At 33.7% G+C, this 18,499-nt stretch overlaps 1 protein-coding gene across 1 annotated transcript in view; it reads right to left on the bottom strand.

The window, feature by feature from the left end:
- Positions 1-18,499, bottom strand: part of LRRIQ3 (leucine rich repeats and IQ motif containing 3) — a 168,025-nt gene that overhangs the window by 129,359 nt on the left and 20,167 nt on the right. The gene's annotated exons all lie outside the window — the stretch shown is intronic.

Raw genomic sequence — 18,499 nt, forward strand, 5'->3', positions numbered from 1 at the left:
TCTGTCTCCTGCTCCCTCTCTCACCATATGTCTTGTCTGCCTCCCATTCACCTTCCACCATGATTGTAAGCTTCCTGAGGCCCTCACTGGAAGCAGATGCCAGCACCATACTTCCTATATACCCTATAGAACCATGAGCCAAAATAAACCTCTTTTCTTTATAAATTACCCAGCCTCAGGTATTTCTTTATAGCAATGAAACTGATTAATAAAAATAATTAATACATTTCTGTTATTAGAGTAAAAGAACAATAATTAATAGCATCAAATAATTTCAATTCTCTACACAAAATGTAAGATTCTTGGTGATAACTTTTTCTATCAAAGATTATTTTCCCAATCCGATATATATGTATAAAACTTTAACCATAATCATTCTGCTCTCTAAATGGTAGTGACATGAACAGGTGTTCAATGAAACTGCAAATACTCTGTCAGTCCCCATAAAGAAAATTGATATACTTTGATTCATAAAATAATTTATACTAGTTAAAAATTTTGTTGTAGCTTAATTAGAATGTTGGACACTTTTATTGGAACGCAGCAAATTATCTTGGAAAATATCCTATATTGCCTATGAGAAAGATCTCCTTTCCTGAAAACTTTTAGATTTGAGATGGTAGGCTCAGTATATTTCATTGACAACTTGACTGGTTAGAAATAAGGTCACTATTTATGTTTTGAATATAAGATAATACATTAAAAATACTGGCAATTGCATTCTTTATGAAGCACCTCTTCTGAAGATTATCAGCCCTATTACACTTAGAACATACACCTTTTCCGCATATACACTCAATAATAAAGTATACAGGAAACCAAAAAAAAAAAAAAAATCACAATACCTTGCGGATTAGTGCTACTTCCAATTTATACTTGCAAACACTCATTGCTAATTAGAAACTTCTTTCCTTGTCTCTGTCTTGATTCCATTCCTAACATTAGCTACTGAAAACCTTTGACATTATTTAATACTCTTCCAGTCCATTCCCTGGAGCTTCCTAAATACTCTGCTTCTTTTTTCACAGAGAACTAGAGCCATCAAGTTTGAACTCCATCAATTAACTCCATTCTCTGTAAATTTAACTATATTCCTATCTTTACTGAGTAGAAGTGCCTTCTACTCAAACTTAAAACAAGAAGTATCACTCTATTTGTTGAAGATTGGCACTCTGTCACTGTTATGAGTCTAACATTTATTTTCTAAGACTCTCCCTCTGCTAGCACTATCCATTCACTTATAAATATAACTTTACCTATCCTTAAATCCCAATTCTCAAACCTTTATATCTAACTTTCACGAAGAGCCCAAAATCTAGAAACAGAATTCCACATTTTTTTCTCCCACTTTCTTTTTTTTTTTTTTTCTGTATCTCATTCCACCAGCTTCTATCCCTATCATCCAAGGGCATTTTTTTAGAGTTAACATTGGACATTCCCTCCTTGAAACACTTGCCTTAGATTCTTTACTACACTCCTTTCAGTTTTTCTCTAAAGTTTGTTTGCTTCTACACTTAAAAAAACAAACAAACAAACAAAAAACTATACATACCATGTTTATCACTTCACTGTTACATTGAAAGAACTTTCCCCATGTCACTTTTTAATCTCTACGCATTCTCCAAATGACCACTTCTAAATTCATAGCTTCAACACTCACCTTTGTGCTACAGACTCTCAGATTTCTATCTTTACGCCTGACCTCTCTCCTGAGCTACATAATAATATAGTCAAACTGATATCTAACTAAATACAGCTTTCCCAAATATGAATCTTCTTTCCCAACCTGCTTTCTTATATACTCTACCTTAGTAAATGGTACCGCTGGCCACAGTTGCCTAAACCAGAAACCCTGGAACCGTCCTAGGTTCTCTTTTCTTTTATGCTTCCCTGCATGCAAATGTTACTAGATTCAGTACATTCAACATCCCAAATATCAGTCTTACCTCTCTTTGTCTTCTATTTTCTGCCATTGCTTTTCCCATATCTTTATCATCACTTCCCTAACTCACTAAAATTCTCCTAACTTATATCTTCATTAATTTCTGTTCCCCCACTCCCTCCAAACCATAAAATGCACTATTGCTACATTGAGCACTCCAAAGTGCAAATCTTATCATATGGCATTCTGGATTAATATATTGCATTGGCTTACCACTGAAAGACAAATTATAAATTTCTTGATTTGCCACACAAAGTCCTTCTTGATCTAGTCCCATCCTAGCTCCTTAATCTCTTCTCCATTCATCCTACATAGAATTACCTGATAATCAAACTTAAATGCTTTTTACAAATGCCATCTGTACTTCTTGTATTGCCTTTCTCAATGATTTGTCTCACAATTTTAGTCTTTGGGAGACTCAGTTCCTTCCCCCAAGAAGACTTTCTTGATGTTGATCTGCATTCAGTGTCTTTATACAATATTATCCTATGTCCTGTGAAATAATTCATTTGTCACACTCAACAATGTTGAGTTTTAGCTGACCCCTGTGTTCTTCGAAAACAGTGAAAGTTAAGAAATCTCCCCAGTCCTTTGTTTCAGGAAATGGCTTACTGAAAAGAAGCACCCTGTTCTTTATGACTGACTTGAATAATACTCTTGGATGTCTTTCTTGTTTATCTCTAACAAGGCCTGACACAGACCTTCCAAATTTCCATTCTTCCCTTCTTTAACGATTAGCTGAAAGGTTTTGTCCCTACTGATCAATTGGAACAAAATATTTGTTAGCCAAACTTTGGTTAAGATTATTTCCTTCCCCTTGGCCCCTGAACTTTGGCTCACCATCAGCCCGAGCCAGCACACAGTCTCCCTTTAACAACCCCTCCTGAGAATAGGTTTGTCTCAGGGTAAAACAGTCGGTGCTCTAAGGTTAGACCATACCACTTTTCTTTATTCCACTTCACCACATTCACTTATTTCTAGTCTTCTTTATTCCTCCTTATAAATGAGAAACTCTTTTGCCTAACCCTTGAGACTTTTGCAGATCTTATAGTCAGAACATTCTCCATATTGTAATAATCCCACTCTGACTATTGCAATAGTTCCTTTCCCTCACTTGCAAACAGCTTTTTGAATAATGTCTCTATTTATTAATCCTGATGTTTTTAGCTGACAAAGTATACTCTAATGCAATCATTGGTCTATCTTCTCCATATAAGCTCGCCAAATTTAACAACTCTTCATCCTACATATCTGGACTAACTGAGCTATCTTGTCTATAACTGGCATTTGATTATCAATTGACTATTAAAATACTAAGAAATCATCATTGTTGGTCCCCAAGCTTGACTTACCAATGTCAATTAATTTATTCTTGTAGCTCAATTATTTTGCTCAATTATTTTGTGATGTCTGCATGGATACAAAGACATCACACTCTTTTTCTCCCTTTTAAACTTTTCTCAGTCTGTTTTGCTGGTTTATTTTCTTCTGCAAACATTTAAACATTTGATTCAATTTAGATTTTCATTCTTTTTCATCTTTCTTGGCTAATTCTTCTCAAGTGATCACCTTCCTTGCTAGATCTTACTGCCTCACATACTTAGATTATTCACATAGCTGTAATCTCCTGTCAGACATTCTTTCCTAAATTACAGGCATATAAAATAAACTTCCAATTCCATTTACTTACTTTCATGTCAAAACCATAAATAATTATCTCCCTAACTTGAATCAATCCACACTAATATTGTATTATCTGTATAGTCACAAAAACTATTCTTGTCAACCAAGTAATAAACCCATATTCCTCTTTCTCTCGCACCCTTTTCCATTCAATAAATCACTAAATTCTATCAAATAGCTCTTCAATCTGTTCCTTATACACTATACCTAAACTATTATAATAGACTCCTAATTCCCCTATATTCAATTTCCCTTCACTCCAAAATTACAGAATACAGGATGATTTTTTTAGAATAAAAATCAGGTCATATAAATGCCTAAAATGTTTCCCCAAGATCTTGCAAGATAAAGTCCTGTCTCCTTAGTATTACATATAACACCCTTTGCTATTTTAATCCCGTTTTTATCTCCAGCATCATTTGACATGCCCAAACATATCCTCTAAACTCCAAGAACACGAAACTACTTGTTGTCACTCGCATGTGCCAAGCTCTATCAATACCTCTGTGCCTTTGCAAATGCTTTCCACTCTGCCTCACAGGCTCTACACTCATGCCAACACCTCTATTTGCCTAGTGATTTCTTACATTCAAAAAATTCATCAGAAATATAAATACTTCTGCATTTTTTCCTGTGATTAGAGAATTGAACTTCAAAGATTTTTAAAGAAAATTTATGTACTTTGCTCACAGAATTTTGCCCAGTACTCAGATTCAGGATGTTTTATCCATTATTTCCTTGATTATTGCTTCTCCTTTATTTGTTTTAATTTTCTCTACCGTAATTCCTTCTTATTCACAAATATCACATGAATGTCTACATTTTTCCTCATAACTTTATATATTTATTCTCAGTTTGGTGAAGCCATTCTGTCAAAGGTCAGCTTTCTCATATTGAATTTTTTATTTAGGTTATCAACTATTTCAGTTATGTGGCTGAGTCTAAGTTCTTTTCTGAAGCTCCTAGCTGTTCTGTCTCACATGAGTCCTGTCATATACCATTTGATATTTATTGTAACCCTGACTGTACTTGAATCTCTCCACGAAACCTATTCTGTAGTAATGGATCCTGTCACTTGTTCTATCAACACCCTGAAAACATAGAGGGTTTTGCAGAATTTCCTCTAGTTCCTGTGATTTTATAATTTTTTTCAGGAAGAATAGCTTAAAGTCAGGCTGCCTTAGTTTCTTCTTTTGATTCAGTTATGTCTTAGTCCATCTGGGTAGCTATAACAAAATACAGACTAGGTAGCTTATAAACAACAGAAACTTATTTCTATCAGTTCTGGAGGCTGGGAAGTCCAAGATAAAGCTACTACAAGTTTTAGTGTTGGATTAAGGCCCATTTCCTGGTTAATAGATGATACCTTCCCACCATGTCCTCACGTGATGGAAAGGGGACCTATCTCTCTGGGGCCTCTTTACAAAGAACATGAATCCTATATATGAGGGTTCTACCCTCATGATCTAATCACCTCCAAAAGTCTCCACCTCCAAATACATCACATTGGAGATTAGATTTTTAGCATACAAATTTTGGACTGGCCACATTTAGACCACAGCAGTCTCACCTTCATTGTATCTGACAAAAAGTCTTTGCTATGTCTAAAATTATCCAGAGCTAATATTTTGTAAGAATATTATCTTTTACTAGTTTCTAGTATAGACGTGATTTCCACAAATCTGTATGTTTCTTTGTTAATTACATTTGTGCTCATGATGCCACCTGTGGCTTAGGATTAAAGGGGTTGACAGTAATAGCGTAAAAGTGCATAAGTGGTGGCATGGGGCTGGGGGTAGAAGTGTTGGAAAAGGAGGAAGAATACAGGAGGGAATTTAGATGATTAGGCCCAAGTAGCCCTGGTCAGAAGCAGTTCTCATCAGTAGAGAACCATTAAGCTCATATTGCAGTTTACATCAGAGTCCTGCTTCTCACTGAGTCATGAAAAATTCCTTCTCATTAAACAGAAAAACAGAATATTCATCAGCTATGGGTAGTATGAGTGTCCCTTCCAGAGAACAAGTAACCTCCACACAATACTTAAGCTTTCTCATGACATAAAACAATGATCTTGAAAAGTGGCAATAAAGACCCTGCAAAATTTTACAAATGCCATAAACCATTTGGTGTCTGAAGACGAAGGAATGCTCTTTCTAAAGCATAATAATAATAACAACACATTTCCTCCATTAAAGAAGTGATGGCTCTGAAGAAAAACGACATTTGTTTAAATCCTAGTTCTACCACTTGCTAGCTGTGTGTTATAGGGTAAATAACCTATCTGTCTCATGTTTTCATCATTTGTAAAACGGAGATAACAATGGTACAGCTCACTGGGTTGTTGTGAGGTTTCAAGCATGCAAACAATGTTATCTTTCAACAGTTTTATAGCAATACTTAAAATGATATAGTGTTTTTGGGTTTATAAGGAACTTCTACATACATTATTATATTTGATACTTACAAAATTTTATCTAAAGAGAGAAATGTACTAATTAATTTATCCAAACTAATATAATGTAAAATTATGAAATCAAATTAACTATAAAAGATAATCACTACAAATGTCTTCAATCCAATCAAAGGAATTATAGTAAAGGCTTAGCAAAGAACAAAAGACACTTAGGCAAAAAACTATCAACAATCAATGAAATGATTGGTAGAATAACAGAAATTCTATACTACTTGTCTGAAATGAAACAGGGGCTATTACTAATCCTGGAACAAAGTAGAGTGACACATTCAAAAGAAAATTAAGGACTTTTATAATTATGACTCATACGGATGAGAGTGTGTTGCATGTTGACAGTAAGAGTAGTTTAAAAACTAATTCTAAAACTATATTCTAGTCACATTGTATAAAATGATGCAAAACAATTTCCCAATTAATTTGACATTCTAAATGCCTATTGTACTTATATAATTTTTATCTTTCCACCTTCCATGTTTTTAGTTCTACTATCTTGTCCATAAAGTTTATGTTTTTCTATTTTATTTGTGAATATTTTCCATAAGAATATTTGATACCATAGAAGTAAAAAGTAGAACAGAAGATACTAGAGGCTGGGAAAGGTAGAGGGAAGGAAGAGATAGAAAAAGATTTGTCAAAGGATAGAAAATTACATATAGATAGGAGGAATAGGTTCTACTGCTTATACTACTGCAGAATGACTATAGTTAATAATAATATATTATATAGTTTTAGATAGCCAGAAGGAAGATCGTGAATGTTCCCAACACAAAGAAATGATCAATGTTTGAGATGACGAATATGCTAACTATGCTGATTGGATCACTATACACTATATGTTTTGAAATACCATGAATGCCATAAATATGTACAATTATGTCAGTTAATTTTGTTTAAAAATCCAAATTTGGCACACATTTTCTCAGCATATTTGAAAAGTGTAAAACATACCAATCCCATAAGTGTTTATTTCAAATAAAGAAAAATAATATAATTTTTACCTTTTTATTTATTCTTTTAATGCTCGAAAGAAGATATACAAATGGCCAACAAACATATGAAAAAAAAAATGCTTAACATCACTAACTATCAGGAAAACACAAATCAAAACCACAAGGTGATATCACCTTACTCCTGCAAGAATAGCCATAATAAAAAAAAAATCAAAAAATAATAGATGCTGGTGTGGATGTGGTGAAAAGGGAACACTTTTACACTATTGGTGAAAATGTAAACTATTACAATCACTATGGAAAACAGTGTAGAGATTATTTAAGTAGCTAAAAGTAGATCTACCATTCGATCCAGCAATCCCACTTCCGGGTATCTACCCAGAGGCAAAGAAGTCTTTATACAAAAAAGATACTTGCACTTGCACACAGATGTTTATAGCAGCACAATTTGGAATTGCAAAAATATGGAACCAGCCCAAATGCCCATCAATCAACGAGAGGACAAAGAAAATGTGGTATACATATACCATGGAATACAACTCAGCCATAAAAAGGAATGAAATAATGGCATTTGCAGCAACCTGGATAAAATTGGAGACCATTATTCTAAGTGAAGTAACTCAGGAATGGAAAACCAAATACTGTATGTTCTCACTCACAGTGGGAGCTAAACTGTGAGGACTCAAAGGCATAAGAAGGTGATAGGTTGATAGGTGCAGCAACCCACCATGGCACATATTTAACTATGTAACAAACCTGCACATGTACCCCAGAACTTAAATAAAAATAAAAATTAAAAAATACAACACTCTAAACTTCCACATACATTTTTTTAAAAAAATGATACAATGGACTTTGGGGACTTGGGAAAAGGGGTGGGAGGAGGTGAGGGATAAAAGACTGCACATTGGGTATAGTGTACATTGCTGTGGTGATGGGATCACCAAAATCTCAGAAATTGCCACTAAAGAACTTATTCATGTAACCAAACATCACCTGTTCCACAAAAACCTATTGAAATGATAAAATATACAAAAAACCACTGAATTATACAATTAAAAACATTTAAAAAAACACACACACGAAAGACTTCCTCCTTGACTAATGGATTTATTAGAAATGTGTAATAGTTTCCAAGTATTTGGAGATTTTCCTCTTATCTTTCTGTTGTCAGATAGCACACCCTGTATGATTTAAATTCTATTAAATTTATTGATATTTGTTTTAGGAATAGTTGTTGATATTTAAGGCTATAGTCTATACAGAATTTCATGGACACTTGAAATAATGTATATTTGGCTGTTGTTGGGTGGTGTTATATAAATGTCAATTACATACTATCGGTTAATAGGATGCTCAGATTTTCTATATATATCCTAATTTTATGTATAGTTGTTCTATCTAATTTCCTGTCTAGTTTATACAGAGAAGTATTGACATCTCCAACTATATTTGTAGATTTGTCTATTTCTCATTTCAGTTTTCTGTCCATATATTTTGTTGCTTTATTGTTTAATGCATTCCCATTTAGAATGGCTATGCCTTATTAGTGGATTGAATCTTTTATCATTATATAGTATCTCTCTCCACCTCTGATAATTCTCTTTGTGCTGAAATTTCCTTTATCAGATATTCAGACAGCTACTCAATCCTACTTTTCTTTAACTAATTTTTGTATGATATGTATTTTTCCATCATTTTATTTTCAATCTGCCTGTAACATTCAATTTGAAATTAGTTTCTTGTTAACAGCACATAGCTGAATAATGTTTTGAAGCCCAATTTGCCAGTCTCTTTCTTATACCTTGCATAATTAGATCATTTACTGTAAATTTTAATGTAATAATAGACAGGTTAATGCTTAGGACTACCATTTTATTGTTTGTTTTCTGTTAGATTCCTCTGTTTTATTCTTTCATTGTTTTCTTCTCTTGATTTCCTACGGGTTGCTTAAACATTTTTGTAATTACATTTAGATTTATCTATAGTGAGGCTTTTTTTCCCTAGCTTTCCAGACATATAATTTGTATACACAAAAAGCCTAAACATAATTAATGGGAGTATGGACATATGTATTACTTATGTTACTATGTCCATAATCAAGGTAATAAACATATCCATCACCTCTAAAAGTTCTTTTGGTTCTCTTGTGTCACTTTTATTTTCCTTTGTTTGTTTGTGGTAAGAACACTTAACATGAGATCTACTCACTTAATAAACTTTTAAGTTTACAATACATATTGCAAGCTTTAGGCTCTATGTTGTACCACAATTTGCAGGAACTCATCAATTTGCAGGATGAGTATCTTGTATAACTGGGTATTTGTAAATCTTGAACAATACCTCCATGGTGTCCTCTCTATCCCCTGGTAAACATGATTTGATTATCTACTACTGTAAATTTGACTATGTTAGATGCTTCACATAGGAGAAATCATCCAGTATTTGTCCTTCCATGACTGACTTGTTTCACATTGCATAGTATCTTTCAGGTCCATCCATGGTGTCACAAATGGTAGGATTTCCTTCTTTTTTTAAGGCTAAACAATAATCAATTGTATATGTACACAGTTTCTTTCTGTATTCGTCTCTCCATGAACATGCAGGTTGTTTCTGTCTCTTGGCCATTATGAATAATGTTACAATGAACATAGAATACTGTTCAAGATCCTGATTTTAATTTTTTTTTTTAGAGAGACCCAGAAATAGGAATTCTGGATCATATGATAGTTCTATTTGTACTTTGTTGAGAAACCTCCATAATGTTTTCATAATAGCTGTGCCATTTTACATTGCCACCAACAGTGTATGAAGGTTTCAATTTCTCCAACTTTCTTTTTAAGTGATAGGGTCTTGCTCTGTCACCCAGGCTGGTGCACCACTGGCACAACTGTAGCTCAGTGCAGCCTTAAACTCCTGGACTCAAGCAATCCTCTCACCTTTAGCCTCCCAAATAGAGACTATAAGTGCACACCACCACACCTTGATTAATTTCTTAATTTTTTGTAAAGACAGGGTCTTGTTATGTTGTCCAGGTTGGTCTTGAACTCCTGACCTCAAGTAATCCTTCTGCCTCAGCTTCCCAAAATACTGAAATTACAGGCTGCTTTGTTGTGTTTTAATAATAGTCATCCTAGGAAGTATGGGGTGGCATCTCCTCATTCATTAATTTTCATCTCTCAGATGATTAGTAATCTTTTCATATATCTTTTTATGTATTCATTTTTATGTATTCTTTGGAGAAATGTCTATTCAAGTCTGTTAACCATTCTTTATTTGGGTTATTTTTTGTTTGTTTGTCTTTGCTATTAAGGTATAAGGGTTCTTTATATAATTTAAAAATTTACCTCTCATTAAATAAATGATTTGCCAATATTTTCTCCTAGTCTATAGGTTGCCATTTCACTCTGTTGATTGTTTTCCTTGCTGTGTAGCCCCTTTTTATTTTGATGTAGTCTTACTTGACTGTTTTTGCTATTGTTGATTGTGTTTTTAGTGGGATATTGGAGAAACCATTGCCAAGACTGATGTCAAGAAGGTTTTTCCCTGTTTCCTTCTAGAAGTTTTATAGATTCCGATCTTACCTTTAAGATTTTAATTCCTTTTGAGTATAGTATAAGACAAAGGTCCAATTTCATTCTTTTTGATATGGATATCCAGTTTTCTTAGTATCACCTATTGAAGATAATATCTTTTCTCTATTGTGTATTCTTGGCATCCTTGTTGAAAATTAGTTGAACATATATCCATGGGTTTATTTCTAGGCTCTGTATTCCGTTCTATTGTTCTATATGTCTATTTGTATGCCAGTACCACACTATTTTAATCACTGCAGATTTGTAACATATTTTGAAACCAGTAAGTGTGATGCCTCCAGCTTTATTTGCTTTTTGTTTGTGTTTGTTTGTTTTGCTTAAGATTGTTTTGGCTATTCAGCATCTTTTGCGGTGCCTTGTTAATTTTAGGATTTTTTTTCCATTTCTGTAAAAAATTACTTAGTTACTTTGATAGGAATTTATCAAATCTATACATTGCTTTGGGTAGGACAGACATTTTAACAATACTAATTTTTTCAGTCCATGAACCCAGGATATTTTCCAATTTATTTATGTCTACTTTAGTTTTTCTATTAGTGTTTTATAGTTTTCAGTAAACAAGTTTTCACCTCCTTGGATAGGTTTATTCCTACGTATTTTATTCTTTCTGGTGCTATTTTAAATGGGATTGCTTTCTTAATTTCCTTTTCAGATTGTTTATTATTAACGTATAAAAATGTAACTGAGTTATGTATGTTAATTTTGAATCCTGTAACTTTACTAAATTCATTTATTACTTCTAACAGTATTCTTGTAGCATGTTTTAAGGTTTTCAACATATGAGACCATGCCACCTGCAAGTAGAGATAATTTTACTTCTTCCATCCTAACTTGCATGGCATTTATTTATTTATTTAGTCCAATTGCTTTGACTTGGATTTCCAACACTACGTTGAATAGAGGCATCCTTACCTTGTTCCATATCTTAGAGAAAAAACCTTAAAAGTTTTTCACTGTCGAGTATGATGTTAACTGTGGGGTTTTTATATATAGTCCTTATATCGCATTAAGGGAAACTCTTTCTATACATAATTGTTGACAGCTTTTTTAAACATAAAAGGTGTTGAATTTTTGTCAAATGTGTTTCTGCATCTATGGAGATAATTGTGTGATTTTTATTATTCATTCTGTTAATGTGGTGTATCACATTGATTGAAATGTATAGGTTGAACCATCCATGACTCCCACAGATAAATCTCTCTCAGTCATAGTGTGTGATCCTTTTAATGTGCTGTTTGGATTCGGTTTGCTAATACTTTGGTGAAAATTGCAGTATCCATGTTCATCACAGATATTGACCTGTCGTTTTCTTGTGTTGTTTTTCCCTGGCTTTGGTAGCAGTGTAATACTGGACTTCTGAGTTTAAAAGTGTTTGCTCTTCTTTTTTGGGGGTAAAATTTAAAAATAATTGGTATTAATGCTTTAAAATTCATATATAAAGCCATCTGACCCTGGGCTTTTCTCATTAGGGAGGAATTTGAATACTTAATCAACCTCCTTATTTGTTATAGGTATGTTCAACCATTCTACTTTTTCTCGATTTGTTCTTGGGAGGTTGTATGTTTCTGGGAATTTATTTATTTCTTCTAAGTTGACCACTTTGTTGGAGTATGTTTTCAATGAGTCTCAAAACTTTTTTTTATATCTGTGGCATTAATCGTAATGTCTCTTCTTTCATTTCTGATTTTATTTAAGTCCTATTTTTTTCTGTGTTATTATTGCTGAGTTTTTCTATCTTGTTTGTCTTTTTAAAAAAACAACTGAGTTCTGTTGATTTTTTTTTTTTTTTGTATTCTGTATTTCATTTATCTCTGCCCTGATCTTTATTTATTTACTTCTGCCACTTTTAGGTTTAGTTTGTTAATTTTCTAGTTCCTTCAGGTGTACAGTTGATTGAGATAGTTTTTTCTAAGATTTCACTATTAAACTTTCCTTATCATACTGCTTTTACTTTATCCTGTACGTTTTGGTAGGTTGTGTTTTCACAAATTTTAGTAAGTTCATTTTCACTTGTATCAGTGTTTTATAATTTGTTTTGATTTCTCTTTTGACTCAATGGGTGTTTAATTTCCTTGCATTTGTGAATTTTCCCAATTTCCTTTTGTTAACGATATCTAGTTTTATTCCATTGTGCTTAGAAGATATTCTTGGAATAAATTCAATCATTTTAAATTTCTTAATACTTACATGTGACCATGTCATCTATTCTAAAGAATGTTCTGTGTGTGCTTGATAAGAATGTATATTATATTACTGCTGGATGCTGTCTACATGTCTGTTAGGTATATTTGGCCTCCAGCATCATTCCAGTCTGCTGTTCCCTATCAATTTACTTTCTGGATGATCTAGCAATTGTTGAAAGTGGGTTATTGAAGTCTTGTATTATTGTGTTTCTGTTTTCTCCTAATAACTGCTAATGTTGCTTCATATATTACATAATTTGATGTTGAGTGCAAATATATTTATACTTGTTATAGCTTTTTGTTGGATTAACCCTTTTATCATTATGTGATGAACTCCTTTGACTTTTGTAAGTTTTTAATTAAAGCCTACTTTTTAAATAAATATAGTCACTCCAGGTATCCTCTGGTTATGATTTGCAAGAAATATGTTCTTCCACTTCTTTACCTTCACCAATATGTGAGCATTTACATCCAAGGAAAGTCTCTTGCAAATAGCATATAGTTGGGTCTTGGTGTTTTACAAATCCATTCAATCCCTCCTTATCTTTTAACTGGTGAGTTTAACCCATTTACACTTAAAATAATTATTAATAAGGCTAATGATTACCAATTTATTGTTCTCTGTTTTGTAGTTCTCTTGTTCTTTCTTCTCTTGCTGTCTTTCTTTGTAGTCTGATAATTTTTATACTGTTATGCTTTGATGCTATTTTATCTTTTGTGTATCTATTATAGGTTTTATCTTTCTTATTATCATTAGATTTGTATCAAATCTCTTAATAAAGCCTATTTTAAGCTGATATAAATTAATGTCAAACACATGTATATTTCTGCACTCTTACTGATCCCTCCCATGTTTTGTCATTGATATCATAGCTTTCATATTATATATTCAGTAACAAACTTTGTTTAGACATGTTTTGTTTCAATTCAAAAAATAAATAATAAAAAAATAATAATTTCTGTTTCAATTCAAAAAACTTCCTTTAGCACTTCTTGTAAGGTAGGCCTAATGGTGATGAACTCCTTCACTTTTTGTTTATCTGTAAATGTCTTTATCTCTCTTTTATTTTTTGAATAAGCATTTTGCTAGGCAGAGTATTTTTGGCTGGTGTCAGGTTTTGTTTTTTGTTGTTGCTGTTGTTGTTGTTTATTTAGTACTCTGAATATACCATCTCATTTTCTTCCAGCCCACAAGGTTTCTGATGTGTCCTGATATAAATTTCTTTCATTTCTATCTATGTGCAGATTTTTGGGCTTCCTAAATATAGGCATCCACTTCCTTTTCCAGATTTGTGAAGTTTTCAGTCATTATTTTATAAACTTTCTTCCTTCTTTTCTGTCTGTCTCTCTTAACTTTGTAAAATATCCATAATGCAGTATATTGTTTTACTTGATGGTGTTTCATCGGTCCCATAGAGTTTCTTCACACTTTTTCATTTTCTTTTCTTTTTGTCTCTCTGACTGGACACTTTCAAATGATCTATCTTTAATTTCACTAATTCTTTCTTCTGCTTGACTGAGTCTACTGTTGAAACTTTCTATTGAATTTTTCAGTTAATTCATTATAACACTGAACTCTAAAATTCCTTTCCCCCTCTCCTTCCTTCCTTCCTTCTTTCCTTCCTTCTTTCCTTCCTTCCTTCCTGTTTTGTTTTTGACAGGAGTTTCACTCTTGTTGCCCAGGCTGCCCTGCGATGGCACAATCTCAGCTCACTGCAACCTCTGACTCCCAGGTTCAAGCAATTCTCCTACCTCAGCCACCCAAGTAGCTGGAATTACAGGCACCTGCCATCACAGCTGGCTATATTTTTGCTGTTGTATTTTTAGTAGAGACATAGTTCTGCCATGTTGACCAGGCTGGTCTTCAACTTCCGACCTCAGGTGATCCACCTGCCTCAGCCTCTGAAAGTGCTGGGATTACAGGCATGAGCCACCGCACCCAGCCTACAATTTCATTTTGGTTAATGTTTTCTATTTCTTGTTGGTTAATGGTTTCTATTTCTTTAACATCTCATTTTTATGTATTGGTTTTCTGATTTCATTTAGTTATTTGTCAATGTTCTTTTGTAGTTCACTAAGATTCTTTAAGAATATTATTTTGAATTCTTTGTCAGGCAGTTTGCAGATTTCCATTTCTTTAGGTTTGGTTGCTAGAGAGAGCTTTACTAGTTTCCTTTAGCTTCCTTTTATGGCATAATGTTTCCCTTATTCTTCATTGTCCTTATATACTTATGTTGGTGTTTGTGCATTTGAAGAAGCAGTTATATCTAAAACAATCTTCTCATCTTCATAGGCTGGCTTTAGGAATTAAAGGTCTTCACCAGTCAGTGCACCCTGGGATTCTGGGGCTCTGGCTGGTGTCTCTGGTTGGTGAAGCCTGCTGACTAGTGTCTACTGGCTCTTAAGTCAGATGAGGCCGATGGGGTCCAAGGTCAGGTGAGGCCAGCTGTCAGGTCTCTCTGGTCTGCTGGGGCCAACTGGAAGAAGATGTTGTTAGGTGAAGATACTGACAGGTCTACAGTCAGTCAAGGCCAATGGTAGGGGGTATGGGGCTACTGCCAATATCTGTGTTTGCCCACCACTAAGAGCTCTGCCCTCCCCCTTTTTTGTTGTTGTTGTTCCTAGTTGTCCCCTGATGATTTAGCTGTGCTAATTCTCCCACATTCTGACTGAGGCAAGATAGAAGTGTACCTCTCAAGCAACACCCTGAAATGCTGAGGAAAATGAATATTCATCTCAGACTCTCCTTCCCCCACTGGAGAAATGGGAGGCCAGAAAGGTCCTTCTCCCTGTGATGCTCTGCTAGCTTGGGGAAAGGGTGAAACATGTGAAGTAAAACTGTTCCTTTTATCCTTTTAACATTCTTCCCCAGATTCTGCACTCTACTGGGTGCTGTAACCTCTCCCCTGGGTTCTGGAATTCTCACAAAACCATTATTATCCATGAATAGTTACTAAATTGGTGCTTCTGTGGGAAGGCTAGAACTGGGAATCTCCTATTCTTCCATCTTGCTGACATCACTCCTCTCCATATATTGTTTTTGTATATCTCTTTGTAGAGCTTTCTTAGTAGATGCTTTAAATATACATACCACAGTCAGCTAATGTCACAACCATCTAATATTACCAATTTACCACATCAGATGAAGTATGGAAACTTTATCCATCTTAACATCCCTTTACATTCCTGTTTATAATTTCTTAAGTATACATTCTATATATATTTGGAACAACATGAGACAGTGTTATTTTTGCTCACACAGTATTTAGAATACTCAAGAGAAAGAAAGTGTATTTCATTTACCCATATTTTTGCTTACCATGTTCTTTCTTCCTTCCTGATATTCCACAGCCTTCTTTTATCATTTTCTTTCTATAGAAAGCGCTTCCTTTAGCTATTATTTTAGGGGAGGTATGCTGGTAATAGGTTCTCTTAGTTTTCCTCTACCTGAATATATATTAATTCCTTCTTCATTCCTGTGGAATATTTTCATTTCCATAGAATTATGATTTGATAGGGTTATTTTCTGAGCTTGAAAAATATTTTGCCACTTGCTTATATTCTTTACGGTTTTTGGTGCAAAATTTTCTGTCATTCTCATTGTTTTTCACCTATAGGTAAAGTGGTTGTTTTTCTTCTCTGTTTTCCAGATTTTTTTCCTTTGTCATCAATTTTAAGAAGTATAATTAAGATTTTTTTGGCATTGGATTTCTTTGGGCTGATTTGGGGTTTTCTCAACTTCTTAAATCTGCAGATTTATGTCTATTGCAACATTTGGGAAGTTTTCAGCCATTATTTCTTAATCAAGCACCTTTTCAGCACTGCACTGTTTTCTCTTGAGACTCTGATGACATGAAAGTTATATCTTTTATAATAATTCCATGGACACCTCAAGCTATGTTGATTTTTCAGTATATTTTTTTCTGTTGTTTATATTGTAGGGGTTATAGCTCCTGTGTAGTCTTAATTGGCACAGCTTTAGGGGTAGTCTTGTTATCACCAGGCAATTGTAAAAGTCTTGATCTCCATTAGTTCTCCTCTGACACCACCTCAGCAAGAAGGGGCAGGAATGCTGCACTACAATGGGATAGTAAGGGCTTATAACTGGCCAACAGAAATGAAATTCCTGGTTCCTTACTTGGCCTCCTTTGACACCACCCTACAGGGTGTTGGGTTGCTTCACTTGAGTCTCAAAAAGGGAGAGGTCTAAACTCCCCACCCAGACTTTGCTGCATGGGCGAATGTGAGACCACAGATTTTTCTGTACTTTGACTGCAGTAGAGTGGTTATATTCTAAAAGTTATCAGTCTTGCTAGGTTGACCCTTTCCTGTTCATTTAGATAGAGAGCACAAGCTTCTGTTACTTTTTTCATATTTTTTTTCTGTTTGTTTGCACCCTTTGTCCCTTCTGTGTTGCTGGATTTTTCAGCTTCAGGTTTTGGATATATGAAGGTATAGGGGTTCTTTCAGCTGCTAAGTATGTCTATGCAGTCTGGCACTGGGGAATGACTGGCCTAGCCTCTCAGCCTACATCTTTCTCCTGTGCTGGATGCTGCCTGCCCTCAAAACATCGGACTCCCAAGTTCTTCAGTTTTGAGACTCAGACAGGTTGTCCTTACTCCTCAAGCTTGCAGACAGCTTATTGTGGGACCTTGTGATCATGTAAGTGAATACTTAATAAACTCCTCTTTATATATATCTATCTATCCTATTAGTTATGTCCCTCTGGGGAACTGTGACTTATAGCAAAGAAGAAAAACAAACCAGCAAAATGAAGAACTTACCACTGTGTCATTCCTTGGGTTTCAATTGTTCTATCCAGTCTGCCTCTTCTCTTTACCTTTTTAGTCTATTGATGTTTGTTTTCTGTATAATTTTTAAGATATTAATATGTTTATTACATATAATATCTTAAGAAATTATATGTTTTACATTATATGTTTTAAGGAACATATATTTTAATGTTTTAGGGAATTAATGTTTATTACAGATTATATAATTTATTACATAATACACAGTAATTACTACGTATATAATGTCAAGGATATTTAATTGTACTTAGAGGAATATCTACTCCATCTTCTTGATATTGTGGAAGCCTTATGTGCTTATTTTTCCACACATAATTTGTTGACATAAAAATGATACGTTTTCTTTCTACTACAATATTTTCTATTGATTTATTCTCATATTTATCAAAGTATTTATATGTTTTTACATAATACTATTGTGCACATTAATGGTCAGAACTAAAATATCATTATTTTGGCTGTTACTTTTTCTATCAATGAAAGAGTTCCTATCTATGACATTTAACCCTTTATACACTGAATTCTACATTGTTTGAAGCTAATGTAAAGTTCTTTGCTTTGTTCTACTTAATATATATTTGCTTAGCATTTTATATTGATCTGTTCATCGTTACTTTCGTTTCTGGAATCAATCTTGCCAATAAACAACTTCATTTTGGCTTTTACATTCATTTATAATACATTTACAATTTACTTACATTTACATTCAGGTCACATTCATAAATGTAAACATGTAATTTTTATAAGGCATAATCTTACTTTTGACACTTTTATGGTTTTTTTCATACAGACTGTATAATTGTATATTCTTTTTTTATCTTTCTTTTTTTTGAAAGCAAAAAACGTTAAATTTTACAAAAA

Source organism: Papio anubis, chromosome 1 (assembly GCF_008728515.1).
Source record: "Papio anubis isolate 15944 chromosome 1, Panubis1.0, whole genome shotgun sequence".
NCBI lineage: Eukaryota > Metazoa > Chordata > Mammalia > Primates > Cercopithecidae > Papio > Papio anubis.